This window comes from Ambystoma mexicanum, chromosome 6q (genome assembly GCF_040938575.1).
Source record: "Ambystoma mexicanum isolate Mex_15411 chromosome 6q, UKY_AmexF1_1, whole genome shotgun sequence".
Lineage (NCBI taxonomy): Eukaryota > Metazoa > Chordata > Amphibia > Caudata > Ambystomatidae > Ambystoma > Ambystoma mexicanum.
The window spans coordinates 1,085,072,921-1,085,098,366 of record NC_090937.1 but is presented as its reverse complement, the minus strand read 5'-3'; the positions used below and the strand labels follow the sequence as shown (position 1 = coordinate 1,085,098,366).

Genomic DNA, 25,446 nt, shown 5'->3' with positions numbered 1-25,446 from the left:
GGACATTTTAAATGTGGCCATTGTTCAGTTTGTGCTTTAACATCTAACTGTAAGTCGATTGAACTTAATGGCAGAATATGGAATTTAAAACACTTTTCCAATTGTGCCTCAGATTGGCTTATCTATGGCATTAAATGTCCGTGCAATTTATGGTACATAGGAAAAACCAGCCGCGCTGTACGGCTTAGAATTTGTGAACACAGGTCGTGTTTGAAGAATAAAATCGAGAAAAAACCCCTGGTGTCTCACTATATTGCGGCAAAACATAATTACACTGATTTTAAATGGTTTGTCATTCAAAAAATCTTACCCTCCCCTAGAGGAGGTAATAGAGATTTAGCCCTGAGCCTAGCTGAACAAAGGTTGATATATAATCTGAATACGGTCAGCCAGGGTTTAAATTCTTCTGTGGAATGGAACAGTTTAATCACATGATTTGGATCATTTATGAGGGTACTAGATATCCATATTTCCGTGTGTTTTACTCTTTGTCTCCTTTGGACCTCTGATTGGCCATATGGTGGCTGTTTCCCGTTGTGGATGCGCTACCTGGGGGCACCTCTGGTGGACCTCTGCCCACGGGTCATTTCGGGCCGCTTTTGACTTTTTGGTGTAGCGCCCTTTGATTTCTGGGGGTTTTTTCCCCTGTATGTTTTGCCTCCATTGCCATCAAGCAATGACGTGTGGCTTAAGTCCATGCCTGCTACGAGACAATTACAACACTGTATCTTTAAATCAATGAGCCCCCGCCTGCCGTTACGTCAACGCTGAGACCTATTTAATCCCGTCCTCCGCACGTCTTTTGGTCATTAGTCTTTACAACACGGCTGCGGCGAGAGGATCGTTCGTCTCGGAACCAAGGAGTGCAAGGTAAGCATTCGTATTCCACACACCTCAGAGTAACAAGCTCGCTCTCGCTAATAGCGTGTCTTCTGACCAGCTCTTTGTGCTCTGTATTTCTACAGATTGCCTACACACGAACTGGACAACATGCCCTCGACTACACGGATTCTATTGCTACTGGGGTCCTAGTGTTGGTATTAATTTCCCGATCGCCTCTTCACATTAAAAATTACAATTGACGTTTTCCTTGTGAACAGGTATATAAAAATAGCGTTTGTTAAAAAGTTTGTTCATGTCTAACAAGACCATAAGATTAAATACTTGCTTCTTATACTTTACTTAGGATACGTTGTGAATTCAATACCACAAATGCCGTTTCTAAGCTCCACTTTGGATGTGTTAAATGATGCCTAGCGGGATTTTCCTCCGGTTATGTGCATGATTCACTCGACGATATCCGGATGTAAGTCTTTCTTCGCATGAACACTATTTTTTGTGTCCCGAGGTTTGATGGAACACTGTCCTTTGGGATTAACAACCTGATAAATGACATATTAATAGCAATAGAACTAATTCAAAATGACTGGCCATTTCTTACCTATTGATGTAGGTGACGCTATGAATTAACTAGATGACTAATAATTAGGCATTATGGGTGACATTTTTGTCCCTTAAATGGATCATCAAGGTTCATTTTTTCACTGTGCTGATCACATTCGACCTAGGAGCTACTGGTAAGGGGTGGATTTTTTCTTAGATGTCACACAAGGGTATGTTAACTGTGGTCCGTGGTAAACACGGTAGATAGACTATCTTGGAGATAGAATACAGTTTGATAGTTTACCTACATAGTTTTTGTGAATAAAATAGACAGCCAATATGAGTTTTGTGTATACATTAGAACCTATGCATGGAAGAACATTTTAGTCTTATTTTTGAAGTCAATGCTTGATGTCTTATAATTAATTGCATATATATGTCTCTTTTTAGATCTCTGATGCCAATAGTAAATTGTCCATAAGGCTCATCTTGAAGAAATGTCCTGTCCTGATGATGGCCACTACATTTATCCCTTGTATGGACACTTGAGAAACTGTCCCATCTGATTATTGGCCGAAACATGTCGACATTTTTTATCTCATGAAATGTCTAAATTTTAGTCATTTTGTACAACTTGTGTATTAGGATTAGAAAGTATATTAAGTTTATTCATCCTTTATGTCTGTTTTCCTTGTTGGTTTTCTGTTACGTATAACCCTGCCTTATTTTTCCTGACACTGAGCACTGTACCTTAATTTTGTGTGCTTTCGTAATATGTTTGACATCCCCTATTAAAATTATGTTTATTTATGTTCATGCATATGGTTCTTGATATAACTGCTGTCTCTACAAATTAATGCTGTCTTGTAAATATATATATGTGTGACAATAAGTTTCCAACCTATCTTTGAGGTTAGAGTAGTGAGGGGTAAGCAATTCTCTAGTGTCAGTTTTCTGACACACCTATATATTCCCTTGTTATTTATCCCTATTTTGAGAATTGCTCCCCCGTTAACAAAAAACATTGGGATTGGGCCTATTTTTCTATCACATCGGTGCACAATGCCATACTTACCTACCACAAATGAGCATAAGGCCATCAACGAATGAACAGCGAGTCGTTGACCACTGTCAAAGCGCCAATATGGAAAACAATGACCCAGGAATGGGATTCTCCCACTAGTCAGATCAGCGCAAGGCCCCATATGAATGATTCACTAATGATACATGAATGAACTGCATCTTATCCACACATGGATGCCACAAACAATTAAATGTCCCCTTCCTTCCCATTCCATGTAGGTGATGCAGGATATGCACTCACGCCATGGCTGATGACGCCCATACGGAGGCCAAGGAACAGGCATGAGGAGACCTACAACAGGGCACACGTTCGCACACGTGGCATGATCGAGAGGACATTTGGTTTACTGAAGGCCAGGTTCCGCTGCTTGAGCAGATCTGGAGGATCATTGCTGTACAAGCCAGTGAAGACAGGTAAAATAGTGGTTATGTGTGCCATGCTGCACAATCTGTGCATGCGCAGGAACGTCCCTCTGCCCCCAGACACAGAGGTTGATGATGAAGTGGATGAAGAAGATGACGATGGGGATGGGGATGGGATGGCTGCACTCCCTGACAGGGGCGCACAAGATGGACAACATGCATGGGATGCACTGATTCGCAGTTTCTTTTGAGAGACTCTACATGAACAGCACTGCATGCATTTAATGTAGCACGACATCAAATGGAGTCATTGTAGATCAAATAACGGATGTCCACTCGTCACTTCAATTTCAACAGGGAATTAATGTTAACAAAGCAGGAAAGAAGGTGGTATCGACAGGAAAGCTGTACACCCATGCCCACCCACCTCCCAAACGTATCCACCCCCAACCAGGACCCAACACACTACCCCCATAATGGACCTCCCCCACCTCCCAAACGTACCCACCCCCAAACGGCCCCAACACACTACCCCCATAATGGACCTCCCCCACCTCCCAAAAGTACCCACCCCCAACCAGGCCCCAACATACTACCCCCATAAGGGACCTCCCCCACCACCCAAACATACCCACCCCCATACACCCAATAATCCCAAAATGTTCTGTGGACAGTCATTCATACTGGACACTATTTCCGGCTGCGCTTATGTGCAGTAGCACCCTTGCCAGAGGGGCCAGCCAGCCGACTAGAGCGCCTCCGTGGGCTGCCTGTGATGGAACTTGAGGGGGTGGTGCTGGTGGACGGCACTGGTGGCGTGACAGGTGGCACACGGCCAAAATACGCTTGCTGGGCCACCAACATGGACTCAGCAATGGAGGACATTATGCTATTGCCCTCCCTCACATGGCGTGGCAAGGTCACAATTGGTGTGGCAAAACAGACGATGGCCCTGGACAGGTGATGTACTGACTTGGCAGTGCTTTCACGTTGCAGCCTCGCTTCCTCCTGCTGCTGCATAGCCTACTCCCGCTGCAGCCTAGCCTCCTCCAACTGGCTTTCCACCAGCTGTGCAAGGCTGGCCTGCTGTTATTCCACGCGCTGCATGTGTGCACTTAACTCAGCCATTGAGGGTGTTGGTTACCTCATGGGGCTGTGTAGGTCTGGGGAGCTAAACTGCAGGTTGTAGTGGGATGAGAGGTCACCCATGTCATCTACCTCCTCCTGTCCTGCATCTTCAGACTGCACGACTGGGGCACTGTCGCCAAAGGATGCAGCATCCTCCTCAGTGCACACTGCCTGCTCGATGGTTTTGGTGGCCACGGTGGTGATAGGTGCTACTTGTGTGGCAGCTGGCTTTACGGGGTTGGCCACGTGGGTTGGGGCATCCGTGCCAGATGTTGCTGGTGCAGGTGCCTGTGTCCCGGAGGTGGTGGCATCGGCATCCTGGGCAAGACAGCTGCGTCGGTCATGTGCAGGTGGACGTGGCGTTGCCTTTTGTGCCGTGTTGCTGTCACTTGACGTGCCTGTGGGGGAATAGAGGGTATGCTGTTAGTTGTGTGGTGGAATTTGATGGGTCCATCACATGCATCACACTGAAATGTCTCTGCCCACTTGCATGTACACACATCTGACAGGTGACGCACTCAGGTTTGCGTGTCTCAGCCTGTACTCAGTCACGCTGTCATGATCTCTGCTTCCAAAAGGTCAGGGTTTTCCCAACTCCCTTGGAAGCAGATCCATAACCCAGGTTCCAAGTGCCAACCAGTCCCAATTGGGACCTTTTGGACCCAGTCCTGGCGCCAGTGGCACCAGGCTCATAAATATGCCCAGTCCCAGCGCTGGAAGCGCCGGGCTCATAATGCTTGGGTGGACTTACGTTCAGCAGACCATGCTGCTTACTTGCCTGCCAGTTGAGCCTCTGATCCTCTTCTGTTTGGAACTACTTTTCCTGTTGGGTGGGGCTGGAGCCACTCCCTAGATTCAGAACACTGGAACTCTTCTGGAAGGCAGGAACTCTTTTCTTACCAGGAACTCTTTTCTTACTTAGGCGTGGCTGTGGAAGGAGACACCTAAGCACTACAGGAGGCTATTTAAACCACACCCGGTGGATGAATCTTGCTTTGCGTTATTCTGCAACCTCTGCAGCAGAACGCTCATCGTGTCTTCTGCATCCGGTCCTGGGCCTAAGGAAAAAGGCTTACCATCCTGAATCCAGTCTTCAGCAACACCTATAAAGACAAGAAAGAACAGGTTAGCATTCCGGCATCTGAAAGGCAAAGGCTTACCATCCTGAATCCAGTCTTCAGCAACACCTATAAAGACAAGAAAGAACAGGTTAGCATTCCGGCATCTGAAAGGCAAAATCTTACCTACTCTTCGTGCGCTCCGGAGGTCTTCACACTGTATTCCGGCATCTGAAAGACAAAAGCTTACCAACTCTTCGCACGCTCCGGAGGCCTTCGGCGCTGCATCCCGCATCTGAAAGACAAAACAAGGTGCGTTTAAAGACATTGGGGAACTTTAATACTCACGTGCCATTACTCCTTTCCACATCTAATCCAGTGGGTATTCCGGCACCCTGCAGCCGCTCCGAACTCGTACCTGCAAAATAAAAAGACAGTTAGAGCGCATCGTGAAGCAGGCAACAAGCGCTTACTTACGTGCTTCCAGGCGCTTCTATTCATCACACGGGCTCCATCTTCAACTCACTTCAGCCTGTCATCCGCCATCGCCGGAACCCTGCAAAACAAGAGACATCATTACTAAAGACTTTAAAGACATTTGAATGACTCGAAACTTACCGTTCGTGCAGTAAACGACGGACAGCAGTCCTCTGAAGTCAAGAGGCCTGCGCTACCTATCCAGTGAAGAAACTGGTTACAGCACCCTGCCCCAAGGCAGATGGAGAGCTCGGCATTCACTTACCTAAGGTGAGAGCGTTAACCTTTGGGGGTCTACAGGAGAGGAGAAGAGGAAAGAGATAGGGACACCCCAATAACCCCAGTTCATTAACCCCATATTTTCTATCTGCAGACATCTTACTCTACACGTCAGGCATACAGTGCACAGAGGTCCAGCCCAAAGAGCCAACCGGGTGCTACACATCACCTTTGAAGATACGGTAGTCGCCCAGTCAAGACCGGCGCCTCTGCGAGAATCAGGTGAGCGTTACAGAACGCAAAGCCTACCGCAAAACTCTCGCCCAGGCGCTATGGAAACCTCGGATACTGACCCCCTAGCCCGGTTACTTGGGGAATTAAGGGCAGAAGTGCATGCAGCTCGTCAGGAAACGAATGCTCTAAGAAGGGAACTAATTATTTCCAAGGAGAGAACAGACAATCTTGCTAGACAAGTGCTACAGTCACAAGCCGGACAGACCCCGTTACCCGCATCAGGGGCAAATCTTCCTTCAACATCCTCTATGAATCCAGTGCAGATCAACCTACCTGGGAATGTACCTCTGGCTCCGCCCGAACGATTTTCTGGTGACCCAAAGAGGTTTGCAGTATTTATCAATCAGTGCCGGTTGCACTTCTTATGCCGGCCAGCAGCCTTTCCAACTGATCAAGCAAAAGTAGCTTTTGTACTTTCGTACCTTAGTGGCAATGCGGCAGACTGGTCGATCCCTCTAGTTAATCAAGATGATCCGGTTCTCCATGATTTTCAAGCCTTTTAGCTTAGTATGGAAAAACTGTTTGCAAGACATTCACAGGGGCAGGCCTTGGACAATGAGCTTCTTTCGTTGCAACAGGGTAATCAAGACCTTTTGGCTTATATTGCATCTTTCAATAGACTAATAGTGGAAACTCAATGGCCTGAGGACAAAAGGATTACGCTGTTTTATAGAGGTCTACGTGGAGAGCTCAAAGACGTTTTAGCCCAAGTAGTGAATCCCCCACAAGACTGTTCGGATTATATAGACTTGGTCGTTCAAATAGATCACAGGCTGCAGAACAGGAAGGCCGATCGTTCCAAGTTTGATGCTCGAGTATTTTCCAAACCGCCAACTCCTTCCAAAGGAGTAGACTCCGGGGAACCCATGCAAATAGGGGTTCTGAAAGGTCCTCTAACACAAAGGGAGCGGGAAAGGAGGAAACAGTTGCAATTATGCCTATATTGCGGAAACTCAGGGCACTTTCTTCGAGACTGTCCGGTGAAACCTGCCAAGAAGGCAGTAGGAGCTGCAGTTACCAAAGTTATAAACTCTGAGCAGGGAAACGACCTCGCCCGACAAGAATAGAGGTCCTCTTGCCGAGCGTGAAAACCAGTTCCGTGACCTCGCATTTCGTGATACCTATGGTTCTCATTAGCCCTGATAATCCGGATCGATTACATGCAATTGAAGCTTACGTCGACAGCGGTGCCATCGGCAATTATGTGGATCATGAAATGGTTTTGAGGATGAATCTAACTCTTTGTCCCAAGGCTGTAAAGGACGTCATTACTACGGTGGATGGTACGGAGATAGCCTCTGGGCCAGTAACGCATACCACTCAAGAGGTGACGCTAGTAAGTCAAGATGGACACCATGAGAAGATCGTGTTCGATGTGATCAAGGCCCCTCAGTTTCAGATTATTCTAGGAATACCTTGGTTAGAGAAACACAATCCTCTGATCGATTGGCGAGCAAGAACGGTCCAGTTTCCAGAATGTGTCTCTACTTGTCACCCTCCACCTGGTGTTGCACTGGCCGCAATTTCTTCAGAGACTCCCCAGTTACCTCCCGAATACCTAGAATACCAAGATGTTTTCCGGAAGGATCAGGCTAACTCTCTACCTCCTCATAGGTCTTATGACTGCCAGATAGACCTGATACCTGGATCTACTCCTCCTTGTAGTAGAATTTATGCCCTCACCGAGCCTGAGAACCTTCACCTTCGACAATACCTGGATCAATACCTGGCAAATGGGTTTATTCGTCCTTCCAAGTCCCCTGCTTCTTCAGCTTTGTTCTTCGTTCCAAAAAAGGAAGGAGACCTTAGAACTTGTATCGATTATCGCTCCCTGAACCAGATCACCGTTAAGAATAGATATCCGTTACCTTTGATCCCTGAACTCCTGGACCAAGTCAGAAAAGCATGCATATATACAAAGCTGGATCTTAGAGGAGCTTACCACTTGGTACGAGTAAAAGAGGGCGATGAATGGAAGACGGCCTTCCGCACCAAGTATGGGCTATTTGAATATCAGGTCATGCCCTTCGGACTTTGCAATGCCCCGGCCGCCTTTCAATATTTTATGAACGATGTCCTCAGAGAGCTCATAGATGTATGTGTTGTTGTTTACATCGACGACATCCTCGTTTATTCTTCATCGGAATCTGAACATCGGAAACACGTGAAAATGGTCCTCGAAAGATTGCGTCAACACAAACTTTTCGCTAAGTTGGAAAAATGTGTTTTCAACGTGACTGAAGTTGAATTCTTGGGATTCATATTATCACCTGGCGGAGTGCGTATGGATTCAAAGAAGGTCGATGCAGTTCTCAAATGGCCATCACCATCCTCCGTAAAAGGTGTGCAAAGCATGTTAGGCTTGGCTAACTTTTACCGCAGGTTTATCCCCGAATTCTCTCGAATAGTCCAGCCCATCACTGCCTTGTTAAAGAAAAACAAACGTTTTGAATGGTCTACCGAGGCGGAACAAGCTTTCCAGGATTTGAAGACTAAATTTATCTCTGCACCAATCTTAAAACACCCTCGCCCCGAACTCCCCGACATCGTGGAAACTGATGCTTCAAGCCTTGCCATGGGGGCAGTTCTATCACAAAAGGACCCGGTAACCAATCAGTTGCATCCCGTGGCATTTTGGTCCCGCAAATTCTCGCCTCCTGAAATCAATTACACGATTACTGACAAGGAACTTCTGGCTATCAAGTCTGCCTTTAAGGCTTGGCGGCATTATCTGCTGGGGGCCCGACACACCGTTACTGTGATTACGGATCACCGAAACCTGCAATATTTGAAGACCGCAAAAGCCCAATCCTCTAGACAACTCCGTTGGGCATTATTCTTTGCCGAGTTTGACTTCATAATTACATATCGACCTGGTACAAAGAACGGTAAAGCCGATGCCCTTTCTCGGATGGGAGTGGAAGAACACTTGGTCAACCCTAAACCTGTACCAATCATTCCCGAACAAAGAATTCTGGGTGTAATCGCCACAGAATCCATAGAGGAAGTTAAGGATAAAGCCGGGCAACTTGTAACTCCAGCAGACATACAGAATTGGCATCTGCAGGGAAAGGACTTTGCAGTAAAGGACAACTTATTGTATTTCCAAGAACGATTATACCTACCCAGCACAGATTTACAGAAAAAAGTAATCTCTTGTTATCACGACTCTTTAATGGAAGGTCATCCCGGTATAGCCAAGACCTCAGAAAAGATCAAGCGCTACTTCTGGTGGCCGTCTTGGAAAAAAGATATCAGAGACTTTATAATGTCCTGTGGAGTATGCGCCCAAAACAAGAGTCAAAAGGAAAGACCAGCAGGCCTCTTACGCCCTATTGACATCCCACCTCGCCCTTGGCATACGCTTTCTATGGACTTCATCACCGATCTACCTCCATGCTCCGGATACAATACGATTCTAGTAATCGTGGACTTATTCTCCAAGATGGCGCATTTCATTCCGCTCAAAGGCTTGCCAACAGCAGCAACTCTGGCCCGAGAATTTTTCTCGAAAACATCGTCCGACTGCACGGTTTTCCTTCGGTTCTAATTTCGGATCGAGGTAGTCAATTTATTTCTCATTTTTGGCGAAGTTGCTGTCGGTCGGCTCAAATTGATGTGAGACTATCGACCAGTCACCACCCTCAGACCGACGGACAAACCGAGAGGACCAATCAAACTCTGGAACAGTATTTACGCTGCATGCTGCAACAAACTGAAAAAACTTGGAAAGATATCCTTTGGATAGCCGAGTATGCCTACAATAACTCTGTCCATTCGGGAACTGGGAAAACCCTGTTTTTTCTTTTGTACGGCAGTCACCCTCGAACCTCGGAGTTGGATCCCTTCCAAGATCTTGAAACACCAGCAGTAGACTACCTGCATTCTACAATCACCCAAGCCTTTAAGGAAGCTGTTTTTCACCTTCAAAGGGCTAAAGAACAATACAAGAAAGGAGCAGATCAACATCGGAAGGAAGCCCCTCACTATCAAGTAGGGGATCAAGTCTGGTTATCCACCAAATATCTATCTCTAAAAGGGCCACGCACATTCAACCCAAGATACCTTGGTCCCTATTCCATCACTACCATAGTAAACCCAGTAGCGGTCAAGTTGGACTTGCCCCCGCACATGAAGATACATCCGGTCTTCCACGTCTCTCTATTAAAACCCGTGCAACCTCAAACCCGACTAACCAAATCTCCAAAACCTATCCTAGTGGATGGAGAACTCGAGTTTGAAGTCAAAAGCATTCTGGACTCCAAGATCTCCAAATCTAAACTATTCTACCTAATTGACTGGAAAGGCTACGGCCCCCAAGAGAGATCCTGGGAACCTGCTGAATATGTCCACGCTCCTCGCCTAATCAAAAGATTTCACCGAACATTTCCTGACAAGCCAAAACCCCCGGAGAAGCCCGGTTTGGGAGGGGCCTTGAGGGGGGGTACTGTCATGATCTCTGCTTCCAAAAGGTCAGGGTTTTCCCAACTCCCTTGGAAGCAGATCCATAACCCAGGTTCCAAGTGCCAACCAGTCCCAATTGGGACCTTTTGGACCCAGTCCTGGCGCCAGTGGCACCAGGCTCATAAATATGCCCAGTCCCAGCGCTGGAAGCGCCGGGCTCATAATGCTTGGGTGGACTTACCTTCAGCAGACCATGCTGCTTACTTGCCTGCCAGTTGAGCCTCTGATCCTCTTCTGTTTGGAACTACTTTTCCTGTTGGGTGGGGCTGGAGCCACTCCCTAGATTCAGAACACTGGAACTCTTCTGGAAGGCAGGAACTCTTTTCTTACCAGGAACTCTTTTCTTACTTAGGCGTGGCTGTGGAAGGAGACACCTAAGCACTACAGGAGGCTATTTAAACCACACCCGGTGGATGAATCTTGCTTTGCGTTATTCTGCAACCTCTGCAGCAGAACGCTCATCGTGTCTTCTGCATCCGGTCCTGGGCCTAAGGAAAAAGGCTTACCATCCTGAATCCAGTCTTCAGCAACACCTATAAAGACAAGAAAGAACAGGTTAGCATTCCGGCATCTGAAAGGCAAAGGCTTACCATCCTGAATCCAGTCTTCAGCAACACCTATAAAGACAAGAAAGAACAGGTTAGCATTCCGGCATCTGAAAGGCAAAATCTTACCTACTCTTCGTGCGCTCCGGAGGTCTTCACACTGCATTCCGGCATCTGAAAGACAAAAGCTTACCAACTCTTCGCACGCTCCGGAGGCCTTCGGCGCTGCATCCCGCATCTGAAAGACAAAACAAGGTGCGTTTAAAGACATTGGGGAACTTTAATACTCACGTGCCATTACTCCTTTCCACATCTAATCCAGTGGGTATTCCGGCACCCTGCAGCCGCTCCGAACTCGTACCTGCAAAATAAAAAGACAGTTAGAGCGCATCGTGAAGCAGGCAACAAGCGCTTACTTACGTGCTTCCAGGCGCTTCTATTCATCACACGGGCTCCATCTTCAACTCACTTCAGCCTGTCATCCGCCATCGCCGGAACCCTGCAAAACAAGAGACATCATTACTAAAGACTTTAAAGACATTTGAATGACTCGAAACTTACCGTTCGTGCAGTAAACGACGGACAGCAGTCCTCTGAAGTCAAGAGGCCTGCGCTACCTATCCAGTGAAGAAACTGGTTACAGCACCCTGCCCCGAGGCAGATGGAGAGCTCGGCATTCACTTACCTAAGGTGAGAGCGTTAACCTTTGGGGGTCTACAGGAGAGGAGAAGAGGAAAGAGATAGGGACACCCCAATAACCCCAGTTCATTAACCCCATATTTTCTATCTGCAGACATCTTACTCTACACGTCAGGCATACAGTGCACAGAGGTCCAGCCCAAAGAGCCAACCGGGTGCTACACATCACCTTTGAAGATACGGTAGTCGCCCAGTCAAGACCGGCGCCTCTGCGAGAATCAGGTGAGCGTTACACACGCATTGTGTGCATGTTCAGGGGACATGTCTTGAGTGATGCGTGTTGCTTGCCGTCTGGGTCATTGGTAGATGCACAAGCATAGCTTCATACTCTGTGCACTTACCAGCATCAGCAGGTGGGCATACTCCAACCCCTGTATCCCCTCGAGGTGCAGGATACTGCTGCACCGCTCTTCCCAACACTGCAGTTTTAATGGCGATGCTGGGCCTCCACTGGTGCCAGTGCTGTGCTGGCGGTGTGCAGAAATGAGATTCCGCACTCGCAGCCGTAGGTCATCCCACCTTTTGTGGCAGTCCTTTACGGTGCATATGGTCACCCCAACGGCTGTGCACCTGCATGCAGCTTCTACCCAGACCTCTTTATGGCGTTGCTGGGTGCTGCGCCGCTGGTCTGCGCTGAAAAGCATGTCTGCATTCCCTACAATGTGCTCCACAAGCACTGTGAGCTCCGCCTCACCGAACCTTTGCTTGCCCTGTCTTGTAGCAGGGATACCGGATGCCATTGTGGTGGATAGTTTTTCCAAAGGAAGGAGGTGATCTGGCCTCTGGTCTGTGAGGATGGCAGTGGATTGTGGTTTAAGTAATGGCTGCCTCTCTCTTTCCGGTTTTCGCGATCACAGTGTTTCTGCTTCCGGTAATTCCATATCTGTGTCGGAGGGGGCAGTTGTGGAAATCCCACTGCAATTTTTGGCTGTATGTCCGTGTCCGTTGGTGTTTCCTTGCCGGCGGTGACACCGTTTCCGCATTGTTCTGGTGCGCGCGACCGACAAGCCGTAATCAGCAGTTGATTCCGCAAGCTTGTGGTCGCGGAAACTGTGTCACTGTCGTCACGGAATCAACGGATTATGGACCGGTGAACTCGTAATGAGGCCCAATGTCTTCTTGCACATGGACCACCAAGCAGCAGTACGTACTCCTTTTCCCACTGTGCTACACCAGAACAGAAGAACATAATTGCACAGACGGCATTGGGCACTGCATTGTGTGTGAGAAATAAAAGTGCAGTGAATCCACCAACTGTGTTTACATTCTGTGGCAAAATAAAGCACTTTCAACCACGCACTGTATTATTAGTAAAGATTTGAATGATCTCGAACCGTACAATCTGTCCGCGCAAGTCCGCTTTTTCTTTTGTTTATGTTGTTCCTTTCCAGAGCTAGGTGCTCACATGACAGAGTGTGCTACACTTGGTATGCACATAAAATAAATACCTGAAGTGCACGTCGTGAGGAACGAGTGTCCACAAGTAAAGTCACTGACGCCAGTGACTCCTGCAATGGTGTATGCGGTACACCGGCATAGCTGACAGAAGCGATCCACACAGTACAAATGCACACAATTCAAACTCCACCAGCTTCCTTTCGCCATCTTAACAAGTACGCCAAACAAAGCTAACAGTCAGATAGCCTGCCAACGGCGTTCATCATATTGCCAGCTGTAAATGTATGTGTGTTCGAATTCACATTCTCCATAGTGTTCATATATAATACTTATTATCTTGTGTCATGTCGCACTACCTTCCTTCTCTCTCCACATACTAGGTGTAGCATACTGTACATTAATTGTGTCGTCTCAGAATGTGAATAGCAACAAAGCCAATAATGGGCACCATATTCACGTGCTGTCACTCCACACCACCTCTACTGGTATGGCACCTGCAAAATTTCCTCCACAACCATGCTGTGACAGTGAGCACCCACACTTCAGATACAAATTTCCAGTCATGTACGCTAGACTTCCATAGCAGTGTAAGAACTGACCCAAAGAAGGGGACATTGTTAAACCTACTTCCGAACAATGTCCACATTGTTACGTCAAACACCCGTAGCCATCCATACACGGCAGTACATGCTTGCCACTCCCAACACAACATGGTACACCAATTGGAGCAATCCCTACACCATCTGCAATGCACTCCCCAATCCCAATAGCCTCTCAGGGTTGTCACCTGCGCACTTACCCCACAACTGTTTATGTGTTAGTATCTGCGTACATGAGCCATGTCGCAAACATTACGTACTAAAACAAGCCGTGCATTTCCCACTTTCTTACTACAATCCCAGAACCGAACCTCTGGTCAAGTCCACACCCCTCTGAACACAAATGATGTCTTATCTCTGCAATTCCCCTCTATGACCTGGACTATGTCCTCCACATTAATTCTGCAAAGGGGCGGATCTTACGGCACTTACATATTTACAAGTGTATTGTATAGCACAAGGTAAGCTTATAATTTACTGCCTACAAGTACGTGTAGATGCAGCAAAATAAACAAGGCAACAGTGTCACACCTACTTCCAACCAGTGCCCACACTGTTACAGCCAAGGGCCATACCCATGCACATAAGGCAGTATGGGTTTTACAGGCACAAGGCAACATGGCAGCCCTACTGCAAATATCCTCATATTGTCTCCAATGCACGCCCCATCTCCAATCGAATCTGCCTGCACTCACCTAAAAATAATAGTCGCCTCAACAAATGGCCACCAATTAACTGTCTGTGAGTACCTACATACAAATTACTTCCATCCGCCAATGTCTACCTGCCCTCCCTAAAGCAAGGCTGTGGCCAGGCCCTAGGCTCTTGGTTACATAGGCAAATACACTAATATATGCAAACATGTCAGCACTTACCCTTTCTGCCCACAGGTACATATCGATTCAGTAATACACCCAAGCAAGTCAACTTTCTGTTACCTACTTCCAACCAGTGCCCACCCTCTTATGTATAATGCCCTACCCATGTGCACAAGGCAGTATAGGTTTTGCAAGCACACTAAAATATACCACTAATACTACAAATATCCTAATTTTCTGTCCAATGCCCTCCCCATCCTCAATGGAGTCTGCCTGCACTCACCAACAAATGATAGTCGCCTCCACAACTGCCCACCAATTAACTGTCTGAGTACCTCTGTAAAAAATTCCTTCCATCTGCCAATGTCCACCTGCCCTCCCTAAAGCAAGGCTGTGGCCAACATCTAGGCTAGGTACACAGGTGGATGCCTACGGCCTCCACCCATGCACCCAATAGCCTAGTCCTACTACACACCCACTAGAAACCAATAAAGTCATGCATGGTAACATTTCCCACGGTGCTGTACTGCCTACAATTACATATACATACAACAGACTCAAACAAAGCAACATTCTCACACCTACTTCCAACCAGTGCCCACACTGTGACAGCCAAGGGCCGTACCCATACACACAAGCCAGTATGGGTGTTACACACACAAGACAATATGACACTCCGACTGCAAACATCCCCATATTATCTCCAATGCACTCCCCATACCCAATAGAGTCTCCCTGCACTCACCAAAAAATGATAGGCGCCTCCACAACTGGCCACCAACTTAGTATGTGTGAGTACCAACAGACAAATTCCTTCAATCTGCCAATGTCAACCTGCCCTCCCTAAAGCAAGGCCATGGCCAAGCCCTAGCCTCTTGGGGGCAGAGGCCTGTGGCCTCCGCCCATGCACCCAATTGCCTAGTTCTACTATACACCCACTGGAAGGCAATACAGACATACATGCTAACATTTCCAACGGTGCTTGCCTGCCTACACGTACGTATAAGTACAGTGAAAGAGCGAACCAAAACAGCATTCGCACACCACCCGCCACAACAAAACAACTCAAACGCACGAACGCAACATAATCACTGGCAGCCGTAGCCTACAACACAAAGCATTGCAAATATCTTTGCTGCCCCCTCTTTCACCCAGAGAATCCTGCAAAGCAGTCTTTCCAACGCCTTTCAGCGCACCACTATCCTGATACTCCATGGTGCCGTCTCCCACAAACCTTGACGCACAGCACGCTTCCCTCCAGCCAACCACAGGCCGTGTCCACTGCTCGCCGACAGCACGCCATACCGCGACCCAATCACACATTGTTCCCCGGAGCAAACTAGGAAAACTATTTTTTTGGGACGTACATTTCAGTGTTTCGCAAATAATTTTCCAGTCCGATTTCGACCGAACACACAAAAGCACACTTTCCAAGCCCCTGCTCCTGGCGCACATTTAGTGAATAGCCGTCCAGTTGTTCGACCTGTAGCCGTGCAAAACATTTTGGGACCCCCCTATAACTCCACCCCCCCCGCACGAAACCTCGCCCAACTTGGCGAAAAAATTCAGAGCAGCCCATATACTTTTTTTGCAAAGTTTGGTGGGGATTGGTCCAGGGGAAAAAGTGCTCTTCCTATGAGTTTAGCAACTTAACCATAACTACGCAGCCGCTACCGCGGGCCGTGTAATATATATTAGGACTATTATGTGGTAATTAGGTAATCATGTGATATAATATGTACCGTCTTATGTTTTGGAATGAAGTCTCTAGCATATTCAGCATTAAACGCATGACAGGAAAGGCATAAATGAACCCAAGTGTCATGGCTGGCTGGGAAGCCACCTTTGCAGGTATATATCATTTAAGGCCATGTGATATGGAAGGAAAGGTGGGAGGATCTAGTGAGTAGTTTGCTGACTGAACATAACAGCCTGATGTTGCTTTAAGGATTCCAAGATAGGGAAAGCAACACCCAAGCACAAATATAGATAGAAGTGTACCAAAGCAATGTCACTGGCCAAGAACTCAGAATAATGGAATGCCCTAGACTTCTAGAGCTAGCACAGTAGAATTATAAAATCACCTTTGTAATTTTGGAGTTTATAAAAGTCTAATGTTTATTGCAAATAAAGCTGTACATTTCTCGCCGTTTTACAGAAAATGCCAATGCTCCGGCCTTTGATAATCAACTTGTGAACTGGATGATGACTAGATATGCATTGATGGAACATAGTTCGGGATTGGATAAGACCATAGAGGGCCTCCCCTTTGGGGATAGGGCAGAGATTACAAAAGCCACTGCTTAGTGTTTAGATCTCTATGTGCAAATAAAATCCTGTTTGCTGCATCGTGTTCGAGTCTGTCTCTGTGTGTAAGTGTTGACTGAGAGGGCAGGGCGGCTCCACTTAGGTTTGCTGGAGCAGGGTATGCCAAGCAGAGAAAGAATCCTTAGCCCCTAAGAAGGGTTCCCATAATGTGAATCTGACAGCCTGGCTCTGAATAACCTGTACGTGACAAGGCACTTTGGCCCCTTCTGAGAGGGAGTGATTTGGTCATTGGGAGCTTTGGGAGCTTTGTGATCACACACGTTTACTTTACTGCAGGGATGACCACTTGGCACTCTACTTTAGGATTGCTATTTTAAGTGACATTTCAGTTCTAGCTATGGCAACCAAACGGGCGTGGCCAATGAGATCTGACAAGTTGCCTTGTTGTCAGCTACATGAGATGCTATCCCATCCATCTACATGGATGAATAATGCCCTTTGAGTTCAACCATGAAATCCCTCAGTGTAATTGATGCTTCGCCCTTGGTGTGCGTATCAATTGTTTGTGTTGTGTCATCACCTATGACTGTTTCAGTTGAAATGAAAATCCTAACAGCCTGGACAACTATCTGTAACACTTACTTTAGAAGATTAGCACTGGATCTTCCAGACTATCTAACACCACAGCATGAGCAGTCCACAAAGATGCAGATCGAACCATTTCGGAACACTGCCAGGTTATGCTAAAAGCAGGTCTCTGTAGTACAGCCAATGTGTGGGTAAGAGGAAAGCTCTATACAGTATACCACAGAATATGAAAAGTGGGTGGGCTAGGGAGATTCACACCAGTTCTGTTGCTAGGGAAATACTGCAGTTTCCACTTTGATCAGTGCAGTATTTCATGTGTAAACTGATCTCCTCCACCGCTGGACACTTGAGCAAAAGGACACAGACTCAGATAAAACATTTCACAATCTTCTTTATTAATCTAAGGAAAGAAAAGCACATCTCTCCCTATACTATAAGGTGTCCCTACCTAACAAAACTAGCTATGTTGCTCGTCAGTCGTCAGTGAATGTCTTAACAGAATCTGTCCAACGTCCAAACTAACCTCAACTGGCCCTACCACTGAAATAAAAACTAAGGACAGGAGAATGACTCCCTTCTCCTGGGATCCTGCTTTCAACAAGCTTCAGTGCTCCAGATAAGATTTGGAAGAGGGAGTATTTTACTCTCTATTTTTAAAATTTGGCAGTCATATTATTTTTTATGGGAGTAAAAATATAAGTCGAAATTCCCAATGAGAATATTTTCTAAGCGTGGAAAGCGTGGAAAGATATTTTTCAAAAATTATTTCTTTACACCTAGATATTCATGCACATTAAAAGAAAGGTGTTTGGGGTATGGCTTGGAGCGCCGGCTATGCGGACGCTTCTTTGAAAACTCCACGCGGGCTCCGGGACATAAAAGCATCTAAATGAGTCTAAACCTATGGTACTAAGACAGAGGCAGCACTGAATAGCTGCGGAATGCCTAGCGAGAAAGTTGCTGAAGTTGCAGGGGAAACCGGCGCCCACAGCCGGAGGAAACCGTGAGCGAAGACCGGGCTTGTTCTCCAATGGCCAGCTCACAATATGGCGTCCACCTGGTAAAGCGCCCAGGGAGACCCGCACCACTCGCGAAGCCAACTGCGGCATGAGCACTACCCCACTGAGGTGAAAGTGAGGGACGGACCGACCCATCTGCACTGAGGGATACCAGCAGCAAGTCGGGGACCGCGACTGAAACGATAGGTGCTCTGGGGTATCCGGAGACCGTTGGAAAGCAGTGTCCATCCCAACTGGAGGAGCGGGCCCTGGAGGGCTGGGGACAATTGATCAACGAAGTCAGCGGAGTGTGCCCGCAGGAGCGATCGTCAGTTTACTACCGGCTCAGTCAAGGGAGCTTGCAGAGACGGCAAAGGGCTGCTGTCGACGAGCCCCCTCCACAGAAGGCAGAGGAGGAGCACAAAGGGAGCGGACCAGCCGCCGACCCATGCAGCAGCGATCCCCAGCAAATCGTCAGCTGGGTGAGCGGCTACTGAGGGACAGAAGACGCGGCAGTGGGGAAGAGGCTGCCCCTTGATGGATAACAGTGAAAGACAGCCAGAAGTAAGTCTACAACCCTCCCAGCCCATAACAGGCATGCGAGATGAGGATGCCCCCACCCCAGGGCAACAGAAGCAGTCCCCTGACGAATTGAAGAAGTTTGGTGGGGGAGGGAGAGGTAAACCCAACACCACCACAACACAGGGCCCTCCTCCCCACCGGCATTACCAGCGGAGTGGCCTCCAGACCACCAAGCAATAAAGAGGGCAAAAGAGCCCCCCCACCCTCCTAAGACACTCAGCCAGAAGCAGCCTGAAAGGGGTAAGAAGGGGAAAGCCAGCACCAGCACAACATAGTGCCCTCCTCCGTCTCTACCACCATCAGCGAAGTGGCCTGCAGATCACCAGGCAGTAAAGAGGGCACAGAAACACCCACCCCACTAAGATTGTCAGCCACATGGACACCCCGCAACGGGGGAGGGTGCAGGAAGGTAACAGGCAGTGCAGCCAGTAGCGAAAGCACTCACATCGCCTCAGTCCCACAACCCAAGGCACCCCCCAAGACAATGGCCAAACAACCCAAACCCCAGTAGGCAACGGACTTCGCCACTATGCTGCAGCAAGATAGGAACAAAGAATCAGACCCTGGACGAGCTATAACCCCCTCTCCGGATAGATCAACAGGTCACTGAGCCACCAAGGAGGACATACAATCCCTTCTGGCAGACATAAAGGCAGAATTCAGGAACTGCATGGCAGAAATACCATCTAAGGTGGAGAGCCTCGATAACTGCAAGGGGAAGGTGGAACAAAGGGTTAGCGGAACTGAGAAGCAGACTCTAAACCACGCAGCCCAACTCGCAGAGCTCCAGAAGAAAATTCAAACCCTGGAAGGTAACAGTGAAGACATGGCACATAAGCAACAAGACATGGAAAACAGGGCCCGCAGGACCAACATTCGCATTCGAGGGATCCCAACAACAATTACGGACCAAGCCCTACAAACATACGTAGGTGACCTCTTCCAAACACTCCCAGACTGCGAAAACCCCTATTGTTATTAGATCAAACCCACAGGCTGTGTGCCCGCAGGAGACCCTCGACAAACAACCCCTCCCCCCCCGAGATGTAATCACCCGGGTCAATTTTTTCTCTACTAAGTAAGGCATTATGTCCGCCAGTCGCACGCAAGGCGACCTAAACTAGCAGGGGTCTCAGATCCAGATATACCAGGACCTGGCAAGGGCAACAGTTCAAAGACGGAAGACACTAAAACGCCTAACAACATTTCTCCAAGACCAAAAGATAAAATACAGCTGGCTCTTCCCGGCAACGCTCAACTTCACCTTTGAAGGCCAACTACGCACAATCAATTCAGCGAAGAGGGCGAAGGCATATTGAAAGGAGGCCCCTCTAACCTAGACGAAGATCTGACAAATCTATCACCCTCGGGAGGCCCTAGAGAAGACCCAAGAGCCCAACGAAATTCCTGGGCTAGAGTGGCGCGCCGGGGGAAAATGTGTACCCTTCAAACCATGAAAGTCCTCCCCGACTCTCCCACAAAGCCCTGCAACCTACGGACCCCAACAGAACCAATTGTAGCTCCCTGGGATAAAACAGAAACGCCCAGAGACCACGAAGTTCACACCGGCCCTAATAGTGTATTTTTTATTAACATTTGTATAGCGCACAGCAGCCCTGAGGCATTGTGGCGCTGTTACATGAAGTCATTTCTGGTTACAGACAAAAAGCAAACTTGGTTACATAAAACAGTGATTCTTGGAGATACATACTTAGTTACAGGCAGTACAAAGACAGTCATGGTAGCGAACGGCTGGTGGGTGTTGGTATAGAGGAGAGTTAGTTGAAAAGTGATGTTTTGAGGCCTTTGCGGAAAGCTGCGAGTGAGGTCTCGGCTCTGAGTGTGTTGGGCAGGGCGTTCCACAGGTTGGGTGCTAACGCAATGTTCCCTCTAAACTGTGCGCAATTCTCACCTATTCAAAAAGATTTAATAAAGCACAAGCCACAGCAATTACCTGACATGTTCTTTCTCTTAAAATAAGCAACTACTCTTGATTTTCTGCTTATTTGCATTTGCAAGGGTGACCGTAAATACCTAATGTTAGGCAGAAACCTGTGCAGTTCCCTTAGGGAACACTGCAAAAGATTTAGGGCTACAGGTGTTAGCAGTAAACCCACTTGGTAGCAGTCTGTATCACCCAGATTTACCTGGTAGCTGTGGCTGAGCAGTCAGACTTCTCCCAAGAAGAGTTAGGCAGTATGCAAAGTATACACAATAGTCACTCAGACACAATACTACAAGCAAACACTGATCAGAGCTTTGGTATCAAAGTATATAATTATTTATTTAAAAACACACTGTTTGAAACACTCCAGTACTCTTGTTGTAAAATAATCTAAACACAGTTACTATTGTAATATATACACCCCTTTTACCTTATCAGATAAGTCTTAGTAAAACACCACTTATTTTCATACAGAGGTGAGCGCTTGACTAGATAGCACTCCAATAAGTTTGTGAAAAAGGGAGGGAAAAAGACAGAATATTGAAAGGTACACCACTCTAAGATTTAGGAACACTGTTAGCAAGGCAGAAGAGCAAAAGTCACTGGTGAGCCAAAGTCCAAAGGCTGGGCCCACTCTTAGAGAGAGCAGAGCACAAATCCACCCAAGATCACACAGTTAGACTAGGCTTAGAAAGTCTTGCAGAGAGTTCAAAAGGAGTTAAGAAAGGCTCAGAAAAGTTTAGCCAGGGTGTCCCAGGCCAACCCAGGTTCGAAAGCTGGGGGCTAAATCTACCCGTAGAGTCGGTGGCAAGGGAAGCCAGGCGGGACACGGTACCTTAAGTGGGAAGGATCCTCCAGCGGTGGCAGTTGTTCCTGGCAGTGGGTGCAAGTCGCGTTGTCGTCCAGGGGAAGAGAAGATCTCGACTTGGAGGAAAGATGAAGGTCGAGCACTGCCAGGGAAGAAACCAGCCACGGAGTTTTCCGGTTAAAGGTAGTACCCTTTCATTCGCAGTCGTGGTAAAACGTGGTATCCCGGTTGCCGGGGTGCTTGGCACAGGCAAGGCGGCCACGACATACGTCGGGAAGGCGAAAAGACAGTGAAACTGGTTATCCCCACCAGTCAAAGGAAGAAGACTCTCCGGCGGGAGATCTCCTCTGTCGTTGGGGAAAATTGGTGAGACGGTCCAGCAGGGCTCCACCGGTGGGGTCGTCGTGGCAGGTCGGCTCAGCTTCTCCCTTGTCGGATTCTTAGGTCCTGTGGCGACTTCTGAAGTTCCAGTCCCCAAAGCCCTGCTTTTATGCAGAAAACCCCCCTTCACTCAGCCTAGCTGTCACTCAAACATGCTAACTGGTGAGCCGGCCGGCTCACCACTTGGGCCAATCAGGACAGAGTGCGACTTGAGTTGCCTAGGCCTAGGCAACTCAGTCCAGGGTGCCTAAATCCCCCTCCACCCCTCCTAAGTACCCCAGACAGAGTGTCACCACTTTGGAGGGCTTCTGTGGAGAAGCCTGCCAAAAAGTGGAACAAAGGGCTCGACTTTGGTTGTCACAGAAGAGAACACAAACGCCATTTTAGAATCAAGTTTTGGCAAAAAATACCAACCTGAAAATTAATATTAATTAAATAAACCGGCGGTATGTTCGAGGCTACCGTAAATAATTAAATAAAGATAGTAGCCTAAAACAATGGGAAATCCCATAGGAAAATATTCGCGGTTGAATATAAAAAGTAGTATCCACTGCCGCCAGCCAAACCCGATCAGGGGGGACGGAGACGTGCCCCCTCGACTAACAGACCCCAGGGCAATTGAATTGCCCCAGCCAGTACGTCCACAATATGATGGTTTGTACTGGTTCTGTTCAGAATTTAAGACTAGTAAAATCAATGGTGACTTTACATGCCCTGGGTGACAGTAGTCAGTCCCAGGGGATGGAGTCTATACTGGGGGATCACTATGACACCCCTGTGTTACTGCACCGAGGGTGCTGTGTAACACACATCACATAAACACATGAAGCCTTATGGGGTAAAAGACCCCATAGCCCATTAAACACATCTAGATTCAAAGAAACACACTCAAATCATGTCCAAGAGTGAGTGTAAAAGAGTCTCACTCTTGGCAGGAGAAAAAAATAAACCCCAAAAATCCAGCAAAGCTGCTAGGGGACTCACTAGGTTAGGAAATTCAGCCTAAACAGAGAATTCTCCCTAACACCTAAAATCCCTCACAGCAAAATACACACACAAGAGGTTAAAAACTAACATGAACAACTGGCTCTATGAACAGAGAATCTAACCAAGATATGCCTGCACACATTAACCAAATAATGTTCTCTCCCCACACATGACTCCTAAACTTGACTACAACACTTTCCCCTTATGACTCTAACTTCTGCCCCAGAGAACATCTCTGACCATGCCTCGGTAGTCCTAACATCCCGGGTGTATGACCCGGACCCTCCGTCAAGACCTCAATGGTCCCTCTACGATCCGTTACTAAACGATCTGTCACTGCGGGATACACTAACTACAGCTATCTGCAATTACTTTGTAGAAAATCACGTTGAGGATATAACAATTGCTACGAGGTGGGAAGCAATGAAAGCGGTCATAAGGGGGGAGCTAATAGCCCACATAACAACCTACTGAAAGCGACGCTCAAAACTACGAGAAACTTTGGAAAAAGACATAGCAGCAGCGGAAGCAGTCACCAAAAAGGCTCGCCACTCAAGCCATCCCGAGCTCTATGTCTCACCTGCAGCAAACTCGAAGCGCACTACGTAGAAGAAACAGCTCAAACCCTCAGCAAAACCAAGGAATGTTACTATGCCAATGGCAACAAAGCCAACAAATTCTTAATCAGGAAACTGGCGAAAGCCTACACACGGAACTATATCACAGACCTGAAGGACACTGAAGGGGCAACTCAATACGCGGAAGATGCCAAGTTACTAATAGCAATGGCACACTTAAAGAGCACCATGACTGCCTCTCAACGATCAACAGATAAGCAGAAACAGTACATTGCGTAAGCCACCCTTCTCCACCTCTCAGAAACAAACAGGCAAGCCCTAGACCTGCCGATCTCATCCAAGGAAGTAGACGAGGAAATAAAGTCCCTGTAACCCACAGCCCCTGGCCTGGATGGCTTCTTGCCCAAATTCTACAAACTCTTGAAAGCCCCCCTGTTAAAACCGGTAACAGACCTCTTTAACTCATTCCGAGAAACGAAAACAATAACTCAATCTATGCAAGAATCGACCACAATACTGTTATTGAAACCGGGGAAAGATCCGAGAGACTGCGCTTCCTACAGACCTATCTCGCTTCTGAACATAGACACAAATATATACTCCAAGGTTCTGGCAAACAGACTAGCAAAAACTCACCCAGACCTAATTGACAGAGACCAAACTGGGTTCATTTTGGGAACAAGCACTGTGAATAACATCCAGCGAGGAATCAATCTAGTCGAAGTGATGTCAACAGCGCACAGCGAGATGGCGCTACTATCCCTAGATGCCACCAAACTCTTTGATAAAGTAGATTGGACATTCACGAAACTGTTCGTGGAAGCACTCAGCTTTTGCCATCTCTTCCGCAAAATAATATTAGCCAACTACAAATCCTCGAGAACATCCTTGAAAATGAACCAGAGGCGCTCAACCCCAATCCCACTCTCATGCAGGACAAGACAAGGATGTCCCCTCTCCCCTCTTATCTTTGCCCTAATAATGGAAACTTTTGCCCAAAGAATTCGCAATAACCCGGCCATCAGAGGAGTGGATACAAAAGGGGAACAATACAAGGTATCCCTCTATGCAGATAATGTAATGCTCTCTCTTACGGATAGTGTTTCTTCTCTACCGGAATCCCTTACCGAACTGGATCGATTAGAACAGGTGGTAGGCTTTTCCGTCAACTATACCAACTCAGGGGCCTTGGCGATAGAGATGCCAGAGAAAACGTTAAACGACCTATGGCAAATATGCCCTCTGGCATGGAACACAAATGCAATAAAGTACTTGGGAATACAAATCACATCAACTCCCAAAGGCCTCTACGCAGCGAACTTCACCACCCTGTTCAATGACTTAGAAGCGGACCTCAACAGATGGACAGGCCAGGAAATCTCCCTGCTAGGACGAATCACAGCTGCAAAATGAACCTTTTACCCAGATTCTTATACATATGCTCAACCCTGCCAGTGAAAGTCCCTGTGAATCCACTCATGCACCTCCAAAAGCTAATCTCCTGGTTCATATGGAAGAAAGGAAAGGCTTGAATCCCAAGGCCAGTAATGACACGGGCGGCCAAATGGGCGGGATGGGAGTGCCAAACCTACGCTATTATTACGTGGCGGCGCAACTCACAAACATGGTGGCGTGGTCAGTCCACACACACACCCTGAAATGGGCAATCACAGAACAAGCCAGGTGCCCTCCTCCACTAAGCTCCCTGCTGCATGCCTAGGGGCCATCTTGCAGGCACTGGATAACCATAACCCTCCTCTCCTCAACGAGAACGACTTGGAGG

General features: G+C 47.6%; 1 protein-coding gene and 1 long non-coding RNA gene across 12 annotated transcripts in view; one reads left to right on the top strand and one right to left on the bottom strand.

The window, feature by feature from the left end:
• Window positions 1–25,446, bottom strand: part of CLOCK (clock circadian regulator) — a 2,930,945-nt gene that overhangs the window by 2,739,295 nt on the left and 166,204 nt on the right. The window lies entirely within an intron of this gene.
• Window positions 1,194–2,205, top strand: LOC138515588 (uncharacterized). Its single transcript, XR_011282089.1, has 2 exons — window positions 1,194–1,306; window positions 1,834–2,205. It is a non-coding gene; the product is annotated as an uncharacterized lncRNA (long non-coding RNA).